The sequence below is a fragment of the Crotalus tigris genome, unplaced genomic scaffold, assembly GCF_016545835.1.
Source record: "Crotalus tigris isolate CLP2741 ecotype Arizona unplaced genomic scaffold, ASM1654583v1 scf7180000023658.1318691, whole genome shotgun sequence".
Classification (NCBI taxonomy): domain Eukaryota; kingdom Metazoa; phylum Chordata; class Lepidosauria; order Squamata; family Viperidae; genus Crotalus; species Crotalus tigris.
The window spans coordinates 1,272,149-1,294,050 of record NW_024100104.1 but is presented as its reverse complement, the minus strand read 5'-3'; the positions used below and the strand labels follow the sequence as shown (position 1 = coordinate 1,294,050).

Genomic DNA, 21,902 nt, shown 5'->3' with positions numbered 1-21,902 from the left:
AGTGTTAAAATATTTTATTGGAGCATATTTTTATTAAGACTTTGAAACATATTTTATTTCAAGAATTTGTCTGCCTTTTTATTTTCCACTGTTTATAGGCTAGTGAGATAAAGTGTACATAGCTTCTCTTTAGATAAATCCATTCTCAGAAAAGGTCTTTGTAAGGAAGAAAGGAATTTCCTTATATGGAATATTGTTGAGATGGGAAATGGGTAACAGGACAAGGGAATGGTATTCTATAGGAGGGGCTAATTGTAAAATATATAAGCTGTGCTGGGTGGAAGGGGTCTTTGCACCCACCTAACATCTTGTTTTATTGCTTTTGGGTGAAAAATAAAGAACTTAATTCATGCAACTGCCTGGTTTTTTTTATTCTAGCTCAGAAACAAACTTGGTAAGGAATAAAAATTCTAATATATCTATGCTTTTCCTTGTAATTCAAATCAACATGTTAGGGATTATTCTTTTAAAAAAAATCTTAGTAAAACTTAGAAAAACTAAGGAAAACAATTGTGCCTCCCATCTTGATGCTTACTTGTTGAAGGTAAAAGTAGGGTATTGTAGTGTGATGATTAATAAAAGACTACTAAATAATATTTGTAATAATTGTACAGCATATAAAGAAAAGTGATAACTTAATAATGAATTATTATAATACATGGATTAGTGGCAATTGATATGTATGTTTGTGTGTAGTAAAATGTTATAATTCGATATCTAATTTTTATGAATGACTAAATTACTAAACAGAGTCTAGGGATATAGTAATGAATTCTAAAAATTTCTGTTTAGAGAACAGCTCCTCTATTTAGCAATGATAGCATAACACCTTCAAATTATAAGTGTCCCTGATGCTTCTCTAATATTGCTTTGTTTTTAAGAACCCTAATCTTTAGTTTTGTTTTAGTTTTTTTTACAGCAGACAAATTCAGTTGTACATTCCTTTATATAACTCTTTCCAAGGACTTTCTGTACTTGGTCTCTGAGTGGGACAGTACTCCAAAAAGCTGGAGGTGGGATTGAGAAAGAAATTAAATCTGATCTGACTGCATTTACCCTTAATTTAAATTTAGTTAAAATTATAGTTAATTGCTATATGTCATGACTTTTTCAATTTACTCTTTCTGTTACATTAAAAATTACAATTTGATTACATCTCTTAGAGTTCTTGATGAGTGGCATGGTTCCATGGGAAACCTGCCTAAACTCTACTTTATACCAGACAGAGGAAATATGTTGGTAAAACAAAGTATATACAATATTCTGGTCCCCTTAAAATTAGTTCAGCCAGACAAAAATAATTATATGGAGACATGCAATATGGTATTGTCTAAATAATATGCAAACATTGATGCAGATCTAGTCAAAGATGCATAATTAATTAGGATTTGTATTACCAAATATTGAAAATTTCTCATGGGTTCATTGATTTAGAAAATTAGTGAGTCCTCTTAAATGATTTACTAACTATTAAGGACATTATTTTTGATTTGTTTACCTTTTTTTTTAAAAAAAGGCTTCTGATTGGGTCTTGATATTATGCTCTGATCATTATTCTAAGCTATTAGAGGTGAGAACAAAAATGGACCAGTTGGAAAAGGATATTTCGCCTCATATCACTTTTAGAAAATAGCTGAATCTGAGTTTTTTAAAAGTAGAATTTATATGCATACATACTGAATATATAATTTATTTCCAATCTGCAACACTCACAGATGTTCAAATGTAAGCCTACATGGTCCTTTGTGCCTCAATTTATGGTATGAGCACTTTACCTCAAGGTGGTAAATACAAGCGACTTGCAGATTCTGTACCATAGTCAATAATTTCAACCTAGCCAATTCATTATTTTCAAATTTTGTCTTCTTCTTTATTGTGTGTTAGACAGAACTAAAGACACATAAAGTTTGTCTTGGATTAATATTAGAAAAGATAGCAATACTTGCATGCGAAATGTCAAGGATTAAAACACCTTGACTGATCTTATCAAATAAAGGTAAATTATAGACAGCAAAATCAATTTATAGCATGAAACTGAGACATATTTGCTAGGATTGAAGTTAACTGATGGTTTGAATAATGTTAAACTTAATATCGCTGTAGAAATATTTTCAGGTAGTGTAGCCCTGAGTTTAATGTAACTAGACTTGACTAGATTAAGACTGTTTTTTCAGTGAAGTTTCAACTTTTAAAAAATAACTTTCCATTTCCATTTCTTTATTATTTGAAATTATTTTTGCTTTTCATTTTCACTGTTGCAGTAAACCTAATATGTCATACCATTTTTTTCATCAATGTCTGATCAGTTTCTGCTTCCTCTTAAATTGAAGTGCATACTGTACTGTATGATTCTCTTACAGGCAAGGTTTTTCAATTTAAACTTAGGCAAGGAAGTAGTTTCCCACCATAAGAACTGAGTTCATAATGTTTTGGAGTATTTTACTTCAACAAGTTAAATTTTTGAAATGTCTACAATATATCACTTCTTCTAGTTTCACTTTAGAATGGGGAGATGGTATATCTTAGTAATAAAGCAAAGTTTCCAGGTAAGGCTGAGAAAATATATTATTCAAAACTCTAGAGATCTGTTGCCAGTAATTGCCGACTATGCTGTAGATGGAAAAATGGACTGATTCAGGTTAATGCAGGTTCTTTCCTATAAACTGCCTGCTCTATCATATTAGATAGGGTAGGCACAATCCAGATCATTAGGTGCCTTCTAATGAAATTAGGAAGATGCCTTCAAGTAAAGTCCATTACAAAAAGCAAATTGAAATTAGAGACGTTTAGACAAGGCATCCTGGGACAATGAAGGTATAATAATATGTGCCTTCTTCATGGAATTTTTCTCTATAGCCTTAATATTTAAACAGTTAATTGGTTTAATTTGTGTTATTAAATCATTAATATAGATTATAGTAAATAAATCATAAATGAGTGGAAATTTACCATAACATAATTTAGAAGATCTCACAAGTTATTTTATAAGAACAATGCAGGAATTTAGAAAGTTTATTTATTTTCTATGATTTTCTCTGGAAGATAAAACTTATGAATAACTAAGGGCTAGTTTAAAAAGTCCCAAATCAATCTCAGGTATTAATTGTTTTAGTTTCAACAAATAGGGTTCATCCTAGTGGTTGGATTAAGGTAGTTCATACCAGTTCGGCAGAACCAGTAGCTAATTTTTTGTTGCCCAGGCCCAGAATGGACTTCCAGAAGCAGCATCTACACAGAGAACAGGTTGTTCACATATTTGAATCCCCCCACTGCTTCAGCCAACTGGATAAAATTATGTTCTTTGGATTTATTTAAAATTCTTTAAATGTTAACAACAAAACAACTGTTTTATGAGTGCTTAGCTCTAACAAAGATATCACCATCCTACCAATTCAGGTACTAGTAAAATTTACATGCAAGGATAAAACATAATTTATTCAATGGCAGAAGGGCACTTAATCTTTCTCCCTTAGATTGTTAAAGAAGCTCCTGTTTCACTGAAACAAAAATCCATCAAAAGACATTATTCATAGATGTCTGAGAATTCTGTTTTCCCATAGTTAAAGGTATTTCATTAATGTCAGTCTTTTCTTTCTTTTTTTCTGTTACAGTTATACAAGCAGAGTGGTTACAAATGGATTGAAAGCCCAAATGAATAATCCAGAGCTGATAGTCAGAGGGTTGGATCCACAGATAGGTCATTTAATTGACAAGTTGAAACATTTTAATCAGGTAAGTATTTATGTTTAGAGAACTGACAAGGCTTTGTAAAAGCTTTTCTCGTGTGCCTTCTCTACTGACCCTTCTTGCCTTCCTCCTCATCCTTTCCACACACATATACACTGGAAAGAAAACATCTCTCTCCATACTTTACAGAGAGATAAGCATTCTAGAAACATGAAAACAAACAAACATATTCATTGAGGACCATATACTGTATTATACTTGTGAAGGCTGGTCACATAACCCTTCACACAATTTTAAAGAATGCCTACATTAGTATTATTAAGATAATACCAAAGATTTTGCCTCTGTATCATTTGAAGTATCACCAGTGACCTCTTTTAGTGAAGAAACACCAGAACATAGCTATATTTTGTATTCAACCTAATAGGAAATCTTTCCCTGAACTGAACTGAACTGAACTGATCTAAAACACACATGTGAGATAATTAAGGTTATCCACATTGATTCTCAGCAATTTTTAAAAGAGGTAAATTTAATTCAGAGTATGTCTACTGATCTGGAAGATGACATGAAGTCGCAGTAAATTCCCATGATGGTCCAAGTGGTGAATGTGCCTCAAATTCCAATAGTTCTGTATTCATAATATAGAGAATTCTATAGAGTTAGACTCTGTTTACAATGTTTACGATGGCACAGTGCAATAAGATTTCAAAATATCCTCCACTAGCCATATAGGGTACTATTAAAATAGCTTGTAAAGTTTTCCTGAAAGTATTTTTTTTTCTGAACAAAAGATGATCTGCCAGTAGGCATGTCAGACTCATCATGAACTTATACTGTCAAGTTATTAACTTGAGCTCTGATTGCTGTGTGCAGCCATCTGCTAGAACTTTGAACTGTCCCTTGATGCTGAATATATTAAAGTTTGTATTATTATTACATTGCACTAATGTGTAGACACTGTCAGTCCAAATTAGCCAGAACAACTTACCATATTTAACAGAAATTGCTTTTCATTAATGTAAGCATATTTTCTTGTCCAACTTGAGAAGTGTTGTTATGGGTTGATAATGACTGGATAGCATCTCTCCCCAGCTGTTTTCCTTAGAAGGTAGGCAATTTTTGACAGTTGTTACTGGTGGTAATGTTGTTTGTACTGATTCATATAAAAAAGTAGAAACAGTGTGTCTCTTATAACTCATTGCTTTTGCTTTTTATTCTGGGACTTGAGGTTAGAAGTCTTTTATACTGACAAAAACAAATCTCCAATCTGATGCCACCTTGTAAATGTTGTTTATATTTTTTTAATCAAAAGTAATGTGTGATATGGCAAGAAGCCCTGCCATACAAAGGGAGAAAGTCACCCTCACCATCAGTAGGGATGAGATATACTCTTAAATGATAGATGATGAAAAAATGAGATTTTGAAGAAATACCTAAGAACCAAACAATCTTCCTGCACTTCATAAATTAGAATGTTACTTTCTACAACAATGGAAAGAATATCCCACAATCATTGCTAACAAACATTTCTTATTCAATTTTATACATGGAAGGGGAGACAATATTCTCTTATTCTTTAGCTTAGACAACAAAATGTCTTGGACTAATTTTGGCCACTACTGTAGTGTTGTGGGAAGAAAACATTAAGTATTCCATTAGGCTCAGACTGCTGGGTGGCATCTGTAGCTTTTTAGATCCTGGCCTTCAGCACTAGAACATAACCTGTACTTGAAAAGTAGTAATTCTATAAATAGTATAACATTACATTCTGTCTTCAATTACTCCTTCATCAAGTAAAGGTTTATTCTGTGACTTTGTATTGACCTGCCATACAAAGGGAGAAAGTCACCCTCACCATCAGTAGGGATGAGATATACTCTTAAATGATAGATGATGAAAAAATGAGATTTTGAAGAAAATCTTCAATGTTTTAAGAAAAAAACATTCTTTAAGTGATGTTTTTTCCTTAACAAAAACAAGCTCTGTAAAATGTGCTTGATTGCATGAATTAAAGAAAATACTGATTATTGCCTTAAGCAGCTTTATTGTTAAGCATTACTAATTACTTCTGTCATATTTTTAGTGAGCTTTTATCACAGATAAAATAATTAAAGAAGATTTTACTTTTTTATAATATAGAATAGTTTATGTAGAGATTTGTTTATCTTGGAGTTGGATTAACTAATGAATAAAAGCTGGCACTCAAAAAATGAGTAAGTCTGCAATTCTATATGCATGTTTGTTAAATTTAATTGGGCTCATTACTGAATAGATACATTCAGGATTGCAGTGCAAATCATAATATTGCAGTATTATCTTATATATCTTGAATACCTCTTGTATGTAAATCCCCTTTAAATATAATAGTTTATGGAAAAACTATCTTGAATATGCTTCCTTTTCTTCTTTTTAAATCTTGATCATGGTAGCAATTTACAAATTAGAAACTTTCTACTTTAGAGGAAAAATCCTGTCATCTACATATTAGATCTTTTGAAATAAGTCATACTCACTTTCTGGAACAATACAGGATGTGTTGCAAGGGAGAATTGGAGAGAGGGTGCTTCCCTCGCAGCTCCCTTAATAGAAATTTGCCAAGAAAACTGATAGACATATCCAGTAAATCACTTGGAGTTGAAATCAAAGCATGTTCTACCATTTAATAAGTAAAAGTAAAGAAGTCCCTGCAGATTTTATACTGCTAGTCATTGCTGACTATAGGGGGCAGTGCTCATCTCTGTTTCAAGGCCATTGAGCCAGCTCTGTCTGAAGACATTTCCATGGTCATGTGGGCAGCATGACATCATGGAGTGCTATTACTTTCCCACCGAAATGTAGTTTTAACTTTTATTATATTGGTCCCTGTTCTTAAGCTGAAAATTGGGTAGGTTGCATTAAAATGTAACTAAGTAGTTTTCTCCCATCCCTAGTTTTTGTTTTTCACTTTTATGTAATGTAATATAGAAACTGCCTTATATGAAAAATGATAAAATCATATCATTTTTCCATAGAACCCTGGTTTGTCCTTTCTAATAACTGATTTCTTGGAAATTCAGGTAAAGAAGAAGAAGTAGAGATGGCAGAATGGCAAATAATTGTACTCTACCATTGCCTAGCCTTTATTTATTGAGATTTAACTAGTTATAGCATCTGTTACTTAGCTTGTTCATAGATAGATTTAAACATATATACTGTATTCCAGAAGCAATGATTCAGTTGTTTGGGAAATTTTACACGAAGAGACATACGTACTCAAAACTCCCAAATTTGCCTGAAGTCAAGTAAGAAAATCAAGGCGGAGATATTGTTTTTTCTGCATAAGTAATATTTCTGGAATCTTTGCAATTTCTTAATTTAATATCTGGTATGAAGAGTATTTACTGCCTTCTAGTGTTATCAATGGGTTTTTGATGTAATTCAAACTACAGATATTCTGTTTGTTTTGTAAAAAATAGCAACTTTATCTATAATTAAACTAAAAATTATTAACAAGCTTCACAGTTAAAGGCAGAGGATTGCACTCCTGATACAGATTCTGTAAAATGTCTTATTTAAACAGAAATACATTTAAGAGAAAAAAAAGAATATTTATATAAATTCTTCCTGTCTTGTTGTTATGTGTTAGCAAATATATAACCCTTAGAAATTACTTATTATTGTTTCTCTGGGTATACAGGTATCTTTCCTCTTGGAAAACATTTCAAGAATTATTTGCCCAGATGACTTATTGTGTACATTTTATGTGGGCTTTTCTGTGTTATTAATTCTTCATTAGGAAAATGTAATCATAAGTCAGAACATTACACTGAATCACAGTGACAGAATCAAATAGAAACATATATACTGAATGCATGTTGTAGAAATAATTAAAATTTTAAAAAATCATTTTTTCATGTGAAAAGCATTTTCTTTAAGGAATATATACATCTGTTTAAGTGGAACAAACTCTCAGGTTTTATATATAATTGTATTCCATTTATTGTTTATGCTTTAATGTCTGCTGGAAAAATTGGGTTTGTAGTTGCATATGATTTTTTGCAAATGCTACCAGTGTTAGGATAATACACAATTTTGGCAAATATCTGTTTATTTGAATTCATTTTTACAAAAAATGAATTGTTTTTTGTGTGAATCTTTCAGTTGTGAGCAATAATATAAGCAAAGTCTATATTTATACCTATATAGGTGGAAATCTCCATTTTACTGTATCACCCAACTTTGAACCTATAGAACACCATGACAGGTTTGTTTTATATTTTTAATTATAAAATTAATCTAGACAACTGAAATGGATAGGAGATAACACAGTCTCAAAGTTCTAGCAAGTTAAATTCAGAAATCAGTAGCCTTGTCCAAGCAAAAGACTGAGATTGGAGGGGCATAAAAGTGACACCTCAAGGGTTCAGCAGACTTCTCCAGCACTGCATGTCAGGGGATGTATGTCTCTGTATTTATAGGCATTCCATTTATATTCCTGCAAATGTAACATTCTGGTTAGGGGACATTCAAACAACAGAGCACAGAACAGAAAGTTGGATCAACCAATCAGTATACAGGATACACACCTCTGCACAACAAGCAGTTGGGATTTGGAAGACATGCTTATTGGCCTGTCTGCAACCTACGCTTACTCATCAATCCCTTAGTAGTGTATGTATGTGGTGATGCCTATGTGCAGTGGCAGGCAACTCTAAATCAGTGTTCAAAGAACATTCAGAGTAGAGTAGAGTGCTATATCCTCAGCAGTCCATATCTGTTTTAATGTTGCTATGGTTATCAGGAAATGAATAGATATTGCATATAAACGTTTGGGAAGATAACAGTGTTCCATGTTTTGCTGTGCACTATGTGTTGCGGAATGATGTCATGCCAGCCACATGATTGCGGAAATGTCTTTGGACAACACTGGCTCTTTGGCTTAAGAAATTGAAATAAGCTCCACCCCCTAAAGTTGGTCATGACTAGTGTGATATAACCCATAGGGACATCTTTATCAGGAATTGTTTAGCTAGCAAAGATATGTATTTGTGCATTGCTATCAGTACTACTTAAGGGTAGTCCCGATTTACACACAGGGATTTAATTATTTTAATTATGTATTAAGTAAATAAACCACCCATTTCATTATATATTAATGAGTTTGAGCTAAGGGTTTTGTAGAACATGCTTTGTAGAACTCTTTATTTCTATTAGAAAAAGCTTTGAGCAGCCCTATGACATTCGCTTGTCATTAGAGCTCTTGAAGATATTCATAGTAATCTATGTGCATAGACTTTGCACATAGATTACTACGGTACATTGCAATGAGACTTTGTAGATAAGATCTTGCAGTATAAAAACACAAGCAAAATACAAAATGGACATATATGTATAGACAAATGTCTTATGTTGAGAATGAGACACCCATCTTAGTTCTTTCTCCATAGCTGGCATGCATAAAACGGCTTTTTAAATGTGGATTAGATTAGATTAGATTTAAATGTTAAAACTTAAGTATTTATATAAGGCTTTGAATTTAGCAATAGAATCAGGACTTGCTGATTGCTTTTCTCAGAATTATTTTTTATTTGCTTGGACTGTTCATGGTTTTTGTTTGTTTGTTTGTTTTTGCTAATCTTATAATAAAGGCATTCTAAATCTTTCACTGCTCTTCCAAAAAAAAATTCTGGTTTTTCCTAAGTATGATATCAACTATTCCATATACAAAGCAAGAGAAAACAAACTCAATATATCCTATGGATATTTCATTCTAATATGAAATGTTTATTTGCTTTGTGATTTATCCACAGAATACTCAGATCCTCAGAAATCACTCCAGGCAGACTCTGAAAGGATCTGTATTATTAGACCTATAACCTGAGAGTCAGCATGTATTATTCAGATAATTTGCAAGAGCTACCTAAGGAGATGAAACCTTAATCTAGCTATACAGTATTTGTATTCTGCCCTATCTCTATTGTGACTGTTTGGAATAAAACTAACCAAAATGTTTCAATCACTCAGCATGCTTGAAGAATTAATCTAAATTACAATTGAATTGTACAGAGACTGAAAGCTGTAAAACAATATGGTATTTTATTTATGTATAAAATTTAATCATGAACATGGAAGTGGGATAAAATAGGAATATCTATGGGGAAAGTGCATAAAAATAATATACAAACTTTCTTATCTAGCACACAATTTCTAAAGAAGAAATTCAGACAATCAGAGCCTCGCAGGAATTAACTTATTTCTACCAAGGTTCTATAAGTATTATTTTTAATAATCAAAGCAATTTTATAGCTTTGTATGCTTTTGAGATCAGAGGTGGTGATATCCATTATACCAGCCCTATGCTGATCAAACAGGGATGACATGATTATGAGTGGCAAGATTAAGACTGAGGTGATTATTTGCCCATTTGACACATGGGTTTATATCAATTTTTTTTCCTCAGAAACCTAACCTTTTTCAACCTGGTGGCATTCAGCTTTCCTGGGAGTGTGACCACTTTTATGCTTATTGGTAGTCTCAATATATCTGGTTGACACCAACTATTTAAAGTCTACTCTTTGTGTTGGTTGCTTGCTGCTGTTTCCTCTCCCATGCCAAATATTTACCAAACATTCTCTGCAAATCCTATAGAACAGCTTTCACTATTTTGCCATATTCATTATTAGAATGAAGATTCAATAACACTCCTGCATGATAAAATCTTTGTCTGACATAATTCTGCGTTCCAATCAAATTTGGCTAAATGAACATTTACCATGAAGAGAGCAACCAATAAAGCATTGCTTTTCATTGTTATTAGCACATTTTTTTTCACATTTCATTGTTATCACACATACACCATATTACTGATGTTGGGGTGGTTGAAAATATTCTCCATTTTAGCTTAATTATAGGCATGATTCAAAATAAGGTGTTTAAATGTTATATTTACTGTATAATTACACTTCATACAGTTTGCTGCTTAATTGCTCATAACATACCATCAGCATATGGTGTAAGACAGCTGTCCAGAAATGTAGGAGAGCTGAATTGTACATGGATTGATAAACTTTATGTGCTGTTTTTTGAAATGTTGGCTCTATTGTTCATAGTTGTGTCATGTCACCTTTAATAGCAGAAGTATTGTGTGGTCATTAGATAATTCCATAAGGTGTTGCAAAGGGCAGGATGTGCAGAGAATCCCATCCTCTGAGGTATATTGCATTGAAAATGAACCAAAGGTCAAGAACCCCATTGCCCCACACATGGTCAAAATAAATAGAAGCCCTTTTCCCCTAGACAGACAAGGAAAATAATGGAGCTTTAAACAAAAATGTTAACATGATACTACAAAAGCAAATGTCTATCCTACAAAGTGGATAGTAAAACCTATGAAATTTATACCAATTTGCAAAACCTTAAAACTAGTGACATAGTTTGCATCATCAGCAAATATGCATCTGCACACCAACTGCATATGTCAGCTTTATTTTCTGCCTCACCCGCTATAAATTTTGGCCAAGCTAAAATAGATTTCATTAAGTTAATTATTTATTATTCTTATTCTTATTCTTCTTATTAATAATAATAATAATAATAAATTATTGTTATTCAATTGCATTGTGATAAATTGTATACTAACATATACATAACATTTCTTTGATTTCATAATATTAATAACATTCATATGCATTTGGCAATTAATCATCTTACCTAAAGGTCAGGACAGAAATATGCAGAAAAACAATAGAAGACATTTGGGGGAACATACCTTACTTTGGAACAGTTGCTATAGCTAATTCTATAATCTCCAGGTTTAGCCACTGATTGGGATGTTTTACATGAGACAATGTGTTCAGTGAATTAAATTGGTCCAAATCCATAACAAAGCCACACTCTTAGATAAAATAAATAAAACAAACCTGACAGCATGTGAAAAGCTAAGAAAATAGATAAAGAGAAATGCTAGGAACTCCCATCTGATTATCTGGTTTCTAGAACTTCCTTTTTTACACACAGTAACTAAACACAGCCCATATTTCTAATATTGTATGCTAATATTTCTTGTAAGACTTTTCTTTTGTGTATTTATATATAGCCTTGATATACTAGACTTGGGTGGTTAACAGTGCAAACCAATACAACATAATTAAAAAGTAAAAACATCATCATAATAAAAAGAGCCTGATAACCAAGTCACCATGCAGCAGCTCATTTGGAACAATCCCAGCTTCATCAACTAACATTGTCATTGTAGGGAGATTTTCTATGGGAGGTAATTATTGAAAAACACAGCTTGCAAATAAGTAATTTACATGAACACCAGACATGAAACAAATCTTTTAAAACTTTCTATAAGAAGTCTGTTGTAGAAAATCATATTGCATAAAATTATTGCTGGGATAATATCTATATACTATTAAAGCTCTCATGTCTGTTTGATTCTTTATAACATTCAATTGGGTGAAACAGTGTATCATAGGGCAACATTTTCTTAATCAGTGTACTTCAAATGGCTAACTTACAGAACGCATCCAAAATCCAGGCCCCATGACTCCCATGGGATTGGAATTTGGTAAAGTGGTGGCCACTTTAGTGTTGCTGCACTGCTGTGGTCAGCCACAATCACATGATTGTCATTTCCAATGCTGGCTGTCAGCCTCCTACAAGGAAAGTCTATGGGGAAATTGGCAGGAAGTCAGAAGTTCCTTCTACTGTTTCTTTCCCTACCTCTAGTCATTCTATATAATGGCATCTGTAGGCGACTTTGAGAATTAAGAAAGGAATGGTGCTTAGGAAACCAGAGAGGTAAATATCACAGAAAGATATTTAGGGATGACCTGCCCTAATGGAAGTTGTGATTGGAGATATTATCACTCCTGATATGCTAAGAAAATGTGGATATTTACAGTGCATTGAACTACGAAAATACCAAATGATTATTTTCCTGTATGTGAACCTAGCTTTAAATTGCTGCAACCAGAACAGAACCATAAAATGGATATAATGGTCATCTCTCTCAGCCTTAGGAAGCAAGAAATGCCAAACCACTTCTGAAATCTTGCCTTGAAAACTGCAAGGACTTGTCCAAATAGTCAGTGGGTATCTGCATGCATTTCTCTCTGTGTGTGAGACATGTGAAATTAAACTAGATATGAAAGCCAATGGGTAAATTTGCATGCATCTATCATGTAAATTACATACTTAGCCAGGCTACTCTTTAAAATGATTTGGTGCTGCCATCTATATTTCCACAATGCTAAATGCCCTTCTCATTAAATGATAGCTCATATGGGAGCAGGTATTATGTTTCCCTGAGTGCTGGATTGTGTTGTAGGAAATTGTAATGATGGCTGGGGGGGTGCTTACTAGACAATTGTTTGTTGGTAATTCCCCCAAACCTCAAGATATTCCTATTAGTAAGTAGATTGTATAACATATCATTAAATGTATTAAAAAGCACAGATATTTACTTCTGACCAGAAGATTGGGCAAGCTGTTAAAGGAGAAGTGAGACAATTTGATAGTCCTACCCAAATGCCTCAATGCTTTGTCTAGGAAGCTGGATTGCTAGTGACATGACTTTGAACTGCTGTTATTAAATACCAAGTCAATTTGTAAAAAGACTGTGTTCATCCATGATCTGGTACGGTTGGACAAATAAAATTAGTGTGTACTGTCAAAATCTGGTGGTGATGTCTTCCTTTCAAATATATGGACTCTTAGGCTTCAGTGACTTCAGTCTCGACTCCTGAAGTAGGAGGGAAGAATGACAATGAACTTTTCCTGTGAAGAGAGTCTCTTCAACCTCTGCCAGAGACATTTCAAATAAGGCATTGTCTCTAGCTGGCAACACCTGGGGATGGGGATATCTGATCAAAAATTGGGACGTTGACCCTTTGCTAAGAATATTTTTATAAAGAATATTATTTCATTAATCTATTCCCCCCAAGTAGATATTAAATTACGGAAGTCATATTGTCCTCTTTATATTAATTGTTGCAAGCATAGTATAGATAAAAAGCTCCAAATTGATAGTGATTTACAAAGAGTGGTGCAGTCTGCAAAGCTTTTTTATGTAACGCTAAGCATTCATGTGGAGGAATTTACAACTCAATTTTAGCTAAAATTTGCAACAGCTTATTAGAGCAACTACCGTATCTTACATGAGCGGAAAGGAAAAGCATCTTGTTCTTTCCAATCTTCTGCCATTCCACTGCTGTGGAAGAGGCTGAAACGTGAAAGAAAGAAAGTTGTATCAGCTAGAAGGCTAAGCCAACCAGAAAAAGAGAATGTGGCCAGTATATTTATTTCCTTTCTTATCTCAAAGTAGAAAGGAGGAAGGGAATTTAGATATAGAGGTAGCAACACTTAATTAAACTGGTATGTTATGCTGTACACTTAATAAGGCAAACTTTGCTTGCTACTGGAAGCTTTACTTCAGTAGCAGAAAAATACCTTAGAAATCCTTAGCCATTGTTTATGCTGTTTGTATCTATGAAAGAGAACAATCTATTTTAAAAATGCCTGGCCAGCCACTTCTAACTTCAGTGTAAGTTTATCGCTGTTATCAATCAAGTGGGAAAAGGCAGGCAGAGATAAGACTTCGGGCTTATTTAATTATAAGGAACTCTTATAAGAGAATGTTGAATTAATTAAAATAGCTGTTTTTCTGCACTATTGCATTAATAAAAAGGGAAAAACAACTCACAAGATTCTATAAACCTACCAAGCCTGCAACATAGTTACATTAGACTTCTTGTATACAAGGTATACAAGGGTTGGGAATAAGTGGCACTTTATAAATGGTGGTTCAGCTTTGTCCTGGTGGGAGGGGTGAAGTCATCCAGGTGAGCCTCAGTATTCAGTTCTTTCTCCACTGCTCCTTAATATCTACATGAAACTATTGAGGAGCTTTACTCAATTTTTATTGCTTTTGGAATCTTGAATGGACAACAAAGGCTGACATCAAATGTAAGTAATATAGAGCTCCTGCATATGCACAAAGGTCTCAGTCAGGTCAATGCCTCTGTTGTGACTCCTGAATTGGCTGCCAATAGGTTTCCAGGTGTGATTCAAAATGATGGTTTTAACCTTAAATCTCTATATGACTTAGCTCCAGAACCTCAGGTGAATCTTATCAATCCTCTCTCAGCAGAAATTCTGTTTTGTTCTGTTCCACTTCATAGCCCAGTGTTTCTCAATCTGTGCCACTTTAAGATGTGTTAATGGTCTCCCAATTTCAAAATATCAGATGGTAGGTTTCATGGATAGCTACTGTTTATGGGGGAAAATCCACATTAATATCAGATTAATACTTAATCTGATAAATTTCTCGAACTTGGTGAAAACTGAGATTTCCCTGAGAATGTTTGGTGGATGGGAGCTTATTTATTTTCCTATAAATAAATTTATAGTAATATTTTATTTGATCTTTATATTCTGTTATTTTTACTGAAGTTATCGTAGCTTTCAGGAATGTATGTAGGTTGTATGATCTAGTAATTTAATAATCAATTAAGTGATTGTGCTCACTTTAGATAATGACTGTAGAAATAAATTGTTGAGCAAAGGTGAAGACAAGAACTGCAGATAGAAAACAACTGTTTTTTAAAAAAATAACAACAATTAAATTTCATGAATGTCAAGCATTCTAAAATAGCATTCAATGTCATCCTTTTTGCTTAATTTGTTTAGTTTGTTTAATTTGTTTTCTCTTATATATAGTACATGAAGCCTACCTTGACAAAACATTCAAAAAGACAAATTTATGAGAATAATTTGGCAGACAATTCAATATAATTAAATTATATAAAGAAACATGATTTGTACTTCATTGCATACAGTATTGGATACAGCACTTGTGAAAGATAACCTAATAAAAAGGAATGATAAATGGAAATGGTTTATCACTGATGGTATTACCTCTGAATGAAGTGCTAAACATGAAATCTAGTGACCTTTAGGGCTGGAATTTCTCTTTGAAAATGTGATAAAAATCACTTGTTTGTAGCAAGGGATTGAACCTCTTCACTAATATAAAATGATCAGTAGAGCTACCTGTAGTAATAAGCCACTTTTCAGATATCAATTGCCATAAACGCTGCCTGCAAGGCACTGCAGTAATAATTCCTTCTTTGAAACTGGTTGTTATAGGAAGACAAGAACTACGATTGAGCAGATAAAATACTATATTGCAGTAATAAACCAACTTAGTTACAAAGCAGAATAGGTTGAACAAAGGCTAATAATCTTATTCTATAATAAGCTACTCAGAAATATACTGCACAGCATATCTGTCTGTCTGTCTGTCTATCTATCTATCTATCTATCTATCTATCTCTCATCTATCCATCCATCTATCCATCTATCTATTATCTGTCTGTCTATCTTCAAAACACAAATTCAATGACAATGCTTGGTGCTAGTGTTTTGGGAGAGGAAGTTCCTTCATCCACTTTCTTTAGAGTAAACAAAATTCTTGAAGCTGATGAGGCAGGGTTTATTTTTGCTAACCCATCATTCCAATTTTAGTATATGTGCTGCCGAAGCGAGCAATTTGCTCAGAATAGACATTAAGTTGACTGGCCTAAGTTTTTCCAGACCTTTTCTGGATCTTGGCTATAAAGTACTTGGGCTCTTTATATTAGGGATCTGTATTTTTAATATTCAAATTATATCAAATTATAAAAATATAAACCTCTCGAGTGACATCATCATCTTTCAGTCTTAAGAGATCTTTAAAACATAGAAATCTGATATAACATTAAAAAGAAAACATTACATACCATTGCAAATTTTGTATTATTTAAATACAACTATAGTTGCTTCTAGAGGAGATAAGTGGTACATAAATCTAATAAAATAAATAAAACTAGTGTAATCAGTTTATTTTAAAATGGCATTTGCTTTAAAAATGATAGCCTTTTATTTAGTTCTGTGGATTCTCATTAATTTTATAGCACAGTCTTAATTTGGAAGGCCAAGTTCAAAACTGTAATATATCAATTTATTGCAAGCTTTAACTAAGCTACTATAGTTTTTATATACGGTATGTTTCATTTTCTGTCCACAAGGCTTCTGGGGAATATAAATTATGAACTCAAGAGTGACATTTATAGTTGATGCCATAGTCAATATTAAATTAATCTTGCAATATTCATTTTATTGCTGAACATTAAATTGTAAACTGTAACTGTTTAACTGAGAGCTAAATTACAGAGTTGACAACTGTCTTTTACATATTGTATATGTGACTATTCAGAATTAACTCTTCTATTTCCAAGTGACTTGTCCTTAGAAAATTTGCAGTAAAGTTGCAAAAACAATTTAACAATATATTTCAAGACAGAGCACTGAAGGGTCAAAATTAATATAGGCTAAAGATGATCAGGTAGCACAGATAAGATAGCATGATCTTAATCCATAAAATATTATATTTTTAGCATATCTTCCTTGCATTACACATCAAGGTTTAACAAGAAGGTACAGAAATCTATAGTAATGTATTGTTGATGTTGAATACATGGAGTAGTTTCAAATAATTTGATTTTAAAGTCATAGGACAGAAACAGAACAGCTAGTATTTAAAATAATATCTAAGAGAATTGTGGTACTGAAATTTATTTCACTAGCATAGGAGGTTTTAAAAGTTTGCATCAAAATGGTTTTCATTAGCCAGACTTGAATAAGGCTTAATTTTGTTTGAGCAATAATATTTCAGTTATTGGTTTCCATGAAATACAAGATTACAAAAATGGATTTGGAACATTAGTTGCATGAATAGGAGGAAGCTCATGCAACCAGTCTTTCCTTTCCCTTTTCTCATCTTCAGATGTTCTTCCAAATTGTTTTTAAAGTTTGGAAGTTTCTGAACTGAGAAGGCGGTTAAGCTGTACTCAGTAGTAGTGGGAGGTGGATATCATTAGAAATGAAATAAGGTGATTATCATCAGCAGAGTCTTCATTCCAGAAAGTTTCCTAATAGAAGATGATTCTCTCTTTTTGCTACATTTCCTATGACTGTTCAGAAAAGGCTTATTCTCTGCAAAGGATTTTCAGAGAATATAAAGCTAGCTTTTCCTATGCCCTTTGGGGACAGGCTAAATGATTTAGATAGAGATCATTAAATGTTTAATTTATAAATATATATTCCACCCATTCTACTTGTTTTGGGCAGCTTACAAGAATACTAATAAATTCTAAGTATGGGTCTTGCCACAAAAAAATTCCCATTTGAAAAATTAGATATAGAAATCTATTGGACCACTTCCCATTCTTTCAAATCCTTCCTCAGAGCCTGCCTTTTTCTGACATTTTGTAATTTAAGTTTTATTCTCAATGATCTATTCATTTCTCCTTGCCTTTGTTTTTTTATTGTTGCCACATTATCAGTTTTAGATATTCTCTCTTATGTCTTCAAAAAGTTTTGTGTAAGATGTTGGTTCAGTCTCAATTATAACAATAATTATAACAATTATGAAATGGCAGAAACCCGTGTATACTTCCTCAGGTAACAAATGTGGTTTTTTTCCCATTCAGTTCAAGATTTTAGTTTTTCCTTGAAAAGCAATATTTTCTTTTTCTTTTAGAAGTTAATGGCTGTCAGTCATTCATCATGATTTGAGTATATGGACTGAAAAGGCTATCATTTGTCTAGGAATGAGTTTTATTTCCTCATCTTCTATTTGATTTTTGCCTGTAAATTATTTTCTGTCTGCTACTGATCTTACATAGGAATTTTTTTTGTACTTACCATGAGTGAACTAATGTCAGGTCCAAACAACTAGGCCCATATATGTAGACTGTAAGCCAGCTACTTTATTGATTAATGCCTATTTCACGTAATGCTCTCAGACTGGCAATTGGTCCCTGGCAAAGATTAGATAAAGTTCATCAGCATCCAAGGGGACTCAGACCTTGCCTTGCTGTGTGTACATAAGGATTCCAGATTGATCCCCTGCTTGGCCATACTTCCTGACTGAGACACTTTCTCTGACAACTTAGACACTTGAAGAGAGGTGTGACACTTGTTATACATCCATTTCAAAGTATTTTCACTAATATTTTCCCTTTGAATTTGCTTTTGGTAAAAAGTAAAAGTAGAGAGAGGTGATGTCTCTCTCTACTCCCCCCCAAATAATCTAAACTTACTCTCTGTCTCTGACACACACACACACACACACACACACTCCCTCTCTTTGTATATTTTATTTATCTATTTATTTATCAAATTTCTACACTGCCCATCTCACTTGAGTGACTTCGAGCAGTTAAAATAAAAAATATACAGTGATGTAAAAAACACAGTTAAAAACAAAGCTAAAAGCAGAGTTAAGTACAAAGTTAAAAATTAAGACAATAAAAGTTAAAGAGGTGGGGGGAGCAGTCTCAAGCCACCAACAATCCCCAGAGTTACATATCAGTCTTAGATTCTCATGCCAATTGGCAGAGCCAGGTCTTCACATTATTCTGGAAAGCCTGAAGAGTGGAGACCTACCTCTCCTCTGGAGGTAAGATGTTCCAAAGGGTGGGGACAACAGCAGACAAGGTTCTGCTCCTAGATCCCACCAGTTGAAATTCTTTAACTGACAGGATCCATAACATACCCTGCCTGACTGGGTGGGATAGGTCAATATAGTTAGGGCAGTGGTTCTCAACCTGTGGGTCGGGACTCCATTTGGGGTCGAACAACCATTTCACGGGGGTCACCAAACAACACAGCCCACCATTTTTTCCCCTTTTCCTTAGCTGTGCTACTCCTATCTTGAATAGAGTCTAATTCTATTGGCTTTCAAAAGCCAATAGGAATTGTCCAGGCTGTCTCTGCCCTGCTGAGCCCGTCAAAAGTCCCATTCTGCAAACGGTGCTGCACCAGTTGAGTAGTCCTCGACTTACAACCGGTTGACTAGTCCTCGACTTACGACCGGTTGGGGGTCGCGGCATTAAAAAAGTTGAGAACCACTGAGTTAGGGCAAGACGGTTCCTCAGGTAATCTCAGGTATATTTCTCAGGTACTTGTGAATGCATGCATGCATTTATGTGGGTTTATCAGTGAGAAAGAGAGATCTGTAATGAACAAATTGTTAATTTTTCATTAATTTTAGTTAGTTAATTAATTTAAGCAACGTTTGAGGAAGGTTATCTTATTGCTTTTTTCTCTTACATTTTGAATCTCCAATACAGAAATAATTATTGTGTGAGAGTAAGTATCACTTTTGAAATTGGTACATTTAATGTTGCTTTTATTGCTGCAATTGGCTAAGTAATTAGCTGTGGCAGATATACCCAACAAATAAAAATGAAGCATTAAGGTAATTACAAAGTCTTTAAAAATATATTTGTTTTTAGATAGGATTAATTATTGTATGTGTTTATAAAACCTGTAACTTGTATTTTATGTTTTTCATTTTTCTTTGAATATAAGCAGTCATCATTTTTATAATAGTATCTCCTGAAGAACATACAGTATAGCAAAGAAACCAATAAGAGAATTCAAAATTGTGCAGTCATTATTTCTCGAAAGGATCCTGAATACTAAAAGTTCCATGGACAAAAAAATATGAAAAAGCCTTCTTCAACAGGCAACTCTCAAATTGTGAAATAGGTGGAATAAGTAAGATAATTTAGATCTACTTCTGTACCTCTTATCATACTTTCTAACCTTTGTTGCCCTAGTCAACAAGACTATACTGAGTTTCATGTAGTCATTGATAGTGATTCATTTAAATCTCTACATCATAACAAATACACAAAGCAACCCCCTTCCCTTTATTCGATAAGCAAAATTGTCCCATTGCTTCATAGCCTCATTCTAGTACTCCAAAGAGCTGCTTATATGCCGTGCTTCCTCAAAAGCCTATTCCAGTGTTTTTAGCCAACTACTGAGGGCACCAGAAGAAGGTTCTATAGATGTGCCATCACACACAGGTACCCGTCCTGCTTATCAGAAGAGCTGGCTTGGGACAGCAAGTTGGCTGAAGTACATTGTTCAGGCAAATTGGGTCACCTTTTTGCTTCAGCAAGAAAATTTGTCATTTTCCTGCATTGAAGCTTCTAGGGAAGGTAGACCCAAGCTGCCTTGCATAGCTTAGTAAGTAACTCCCATAGTTAGCTTTGTGACATCATCCTGAGATTTCAGAGCTAAGAATTTAAATGCTGAATCCTATTCAAAGCAAACTAGTGAAATAAATAGATCTGTTATTTTGCAATGCCATTTCAGTAACTAGAAATAAGAGGACTCACAAAAAGCATAAAGAATTAATACAGTGTAATGGGTCATCTTGTACCACCAGATTCTTGCAGAGCTTCAATAGGTATTCAGTCTTCCAGGGAGGATCCAAGGAGTATTCCAGGTGGAATACTTCTGTGCTTTAAAGGAATTGGGTTTTAGACTATGCTGGTCTATTAATGTAAATGCTGTGATGGTGGTTGTGAGTTTGGTATCTCTTTCTACATTTTTTGTCTGTGCTTTAAATTCTCTGCAGTGCTTTTTCCTATCTGAAAAGATTATGACTTGCTCTTTTAAAGAGTTCTTTACATGTCCAAACTACATTGCAATGATAAGTTTTATAATCCATCCAACAGCATGAGACAGATGTGCTCTTGGCTATCAACCCAACTTTCTCTACTAGAGCAGGTAGTATGCTTTTCAGAGAAGTAACAATCAGCCATCAATACCAATTAGCTTTCTCAGATGTGTTGCCACAATGAATTTAGGCCAATTCTAGAACTCATCAAATTTAAGAAAAGATTCTGTAATAAAAAGCTTGAAATAATTTATCTTCATTGAAGTCACACTCTGAGAAAATCACATTTGTCATGAATGTGGGATAATCTGGTTGACATTCATATGTCCTTTGTATAATTTTGAACTATTCCACAGTGCTCCCTTTAATCAGCATAAGGCCAGTAACAATTATTTATAAAGGAGTTCAATTTTCCTGATGGACTGATTCTGTTTCCACTGACTGTGATTCTACATGCCTGAGGACTGAAACAACATCTTTTAAATCAACAGCATTATAATTGATTATTGCTGAGAATACTTCGCTTTGAATTTAAGATTGAAGTCCATTGCAGGACTGGGATGCTTGCCATTCAGTTGATTTAAATCTGTTATACTTTTTAGTCCTGTTGTATCCCAACCAATCACTTGCTTATGAGATGGAAAACTATATAAATTAGATAAATAAATACCAAATCCTAGTTTAAATGCTGGAAAATGTAGACATGAAG

The 21,902-nt window shown here is 33.5% G+C and overlaps 1 long non-coding RNA gene across 1 annotated transcript in view; it reads left to right on the top strand.

Moving 5' to 3' along the window:
- Positions 1–3,609: 3,609 nt before the first annotated feature.
- LOC120297672 overlaps positions 3,610–21,902 on the top strand; it is a 160,218-nt gene continuing 141,925 nt past the window's right edge. The window contains exon 1 of the long non-coding RNA XR_005553856.1: positions 3,610–3,732. This is a non-coding gene — a long non-coding RNA (uncharacterized LOC120297672). The remainder of the gene's footprint in view (positions 3,733–21,902) is intronic.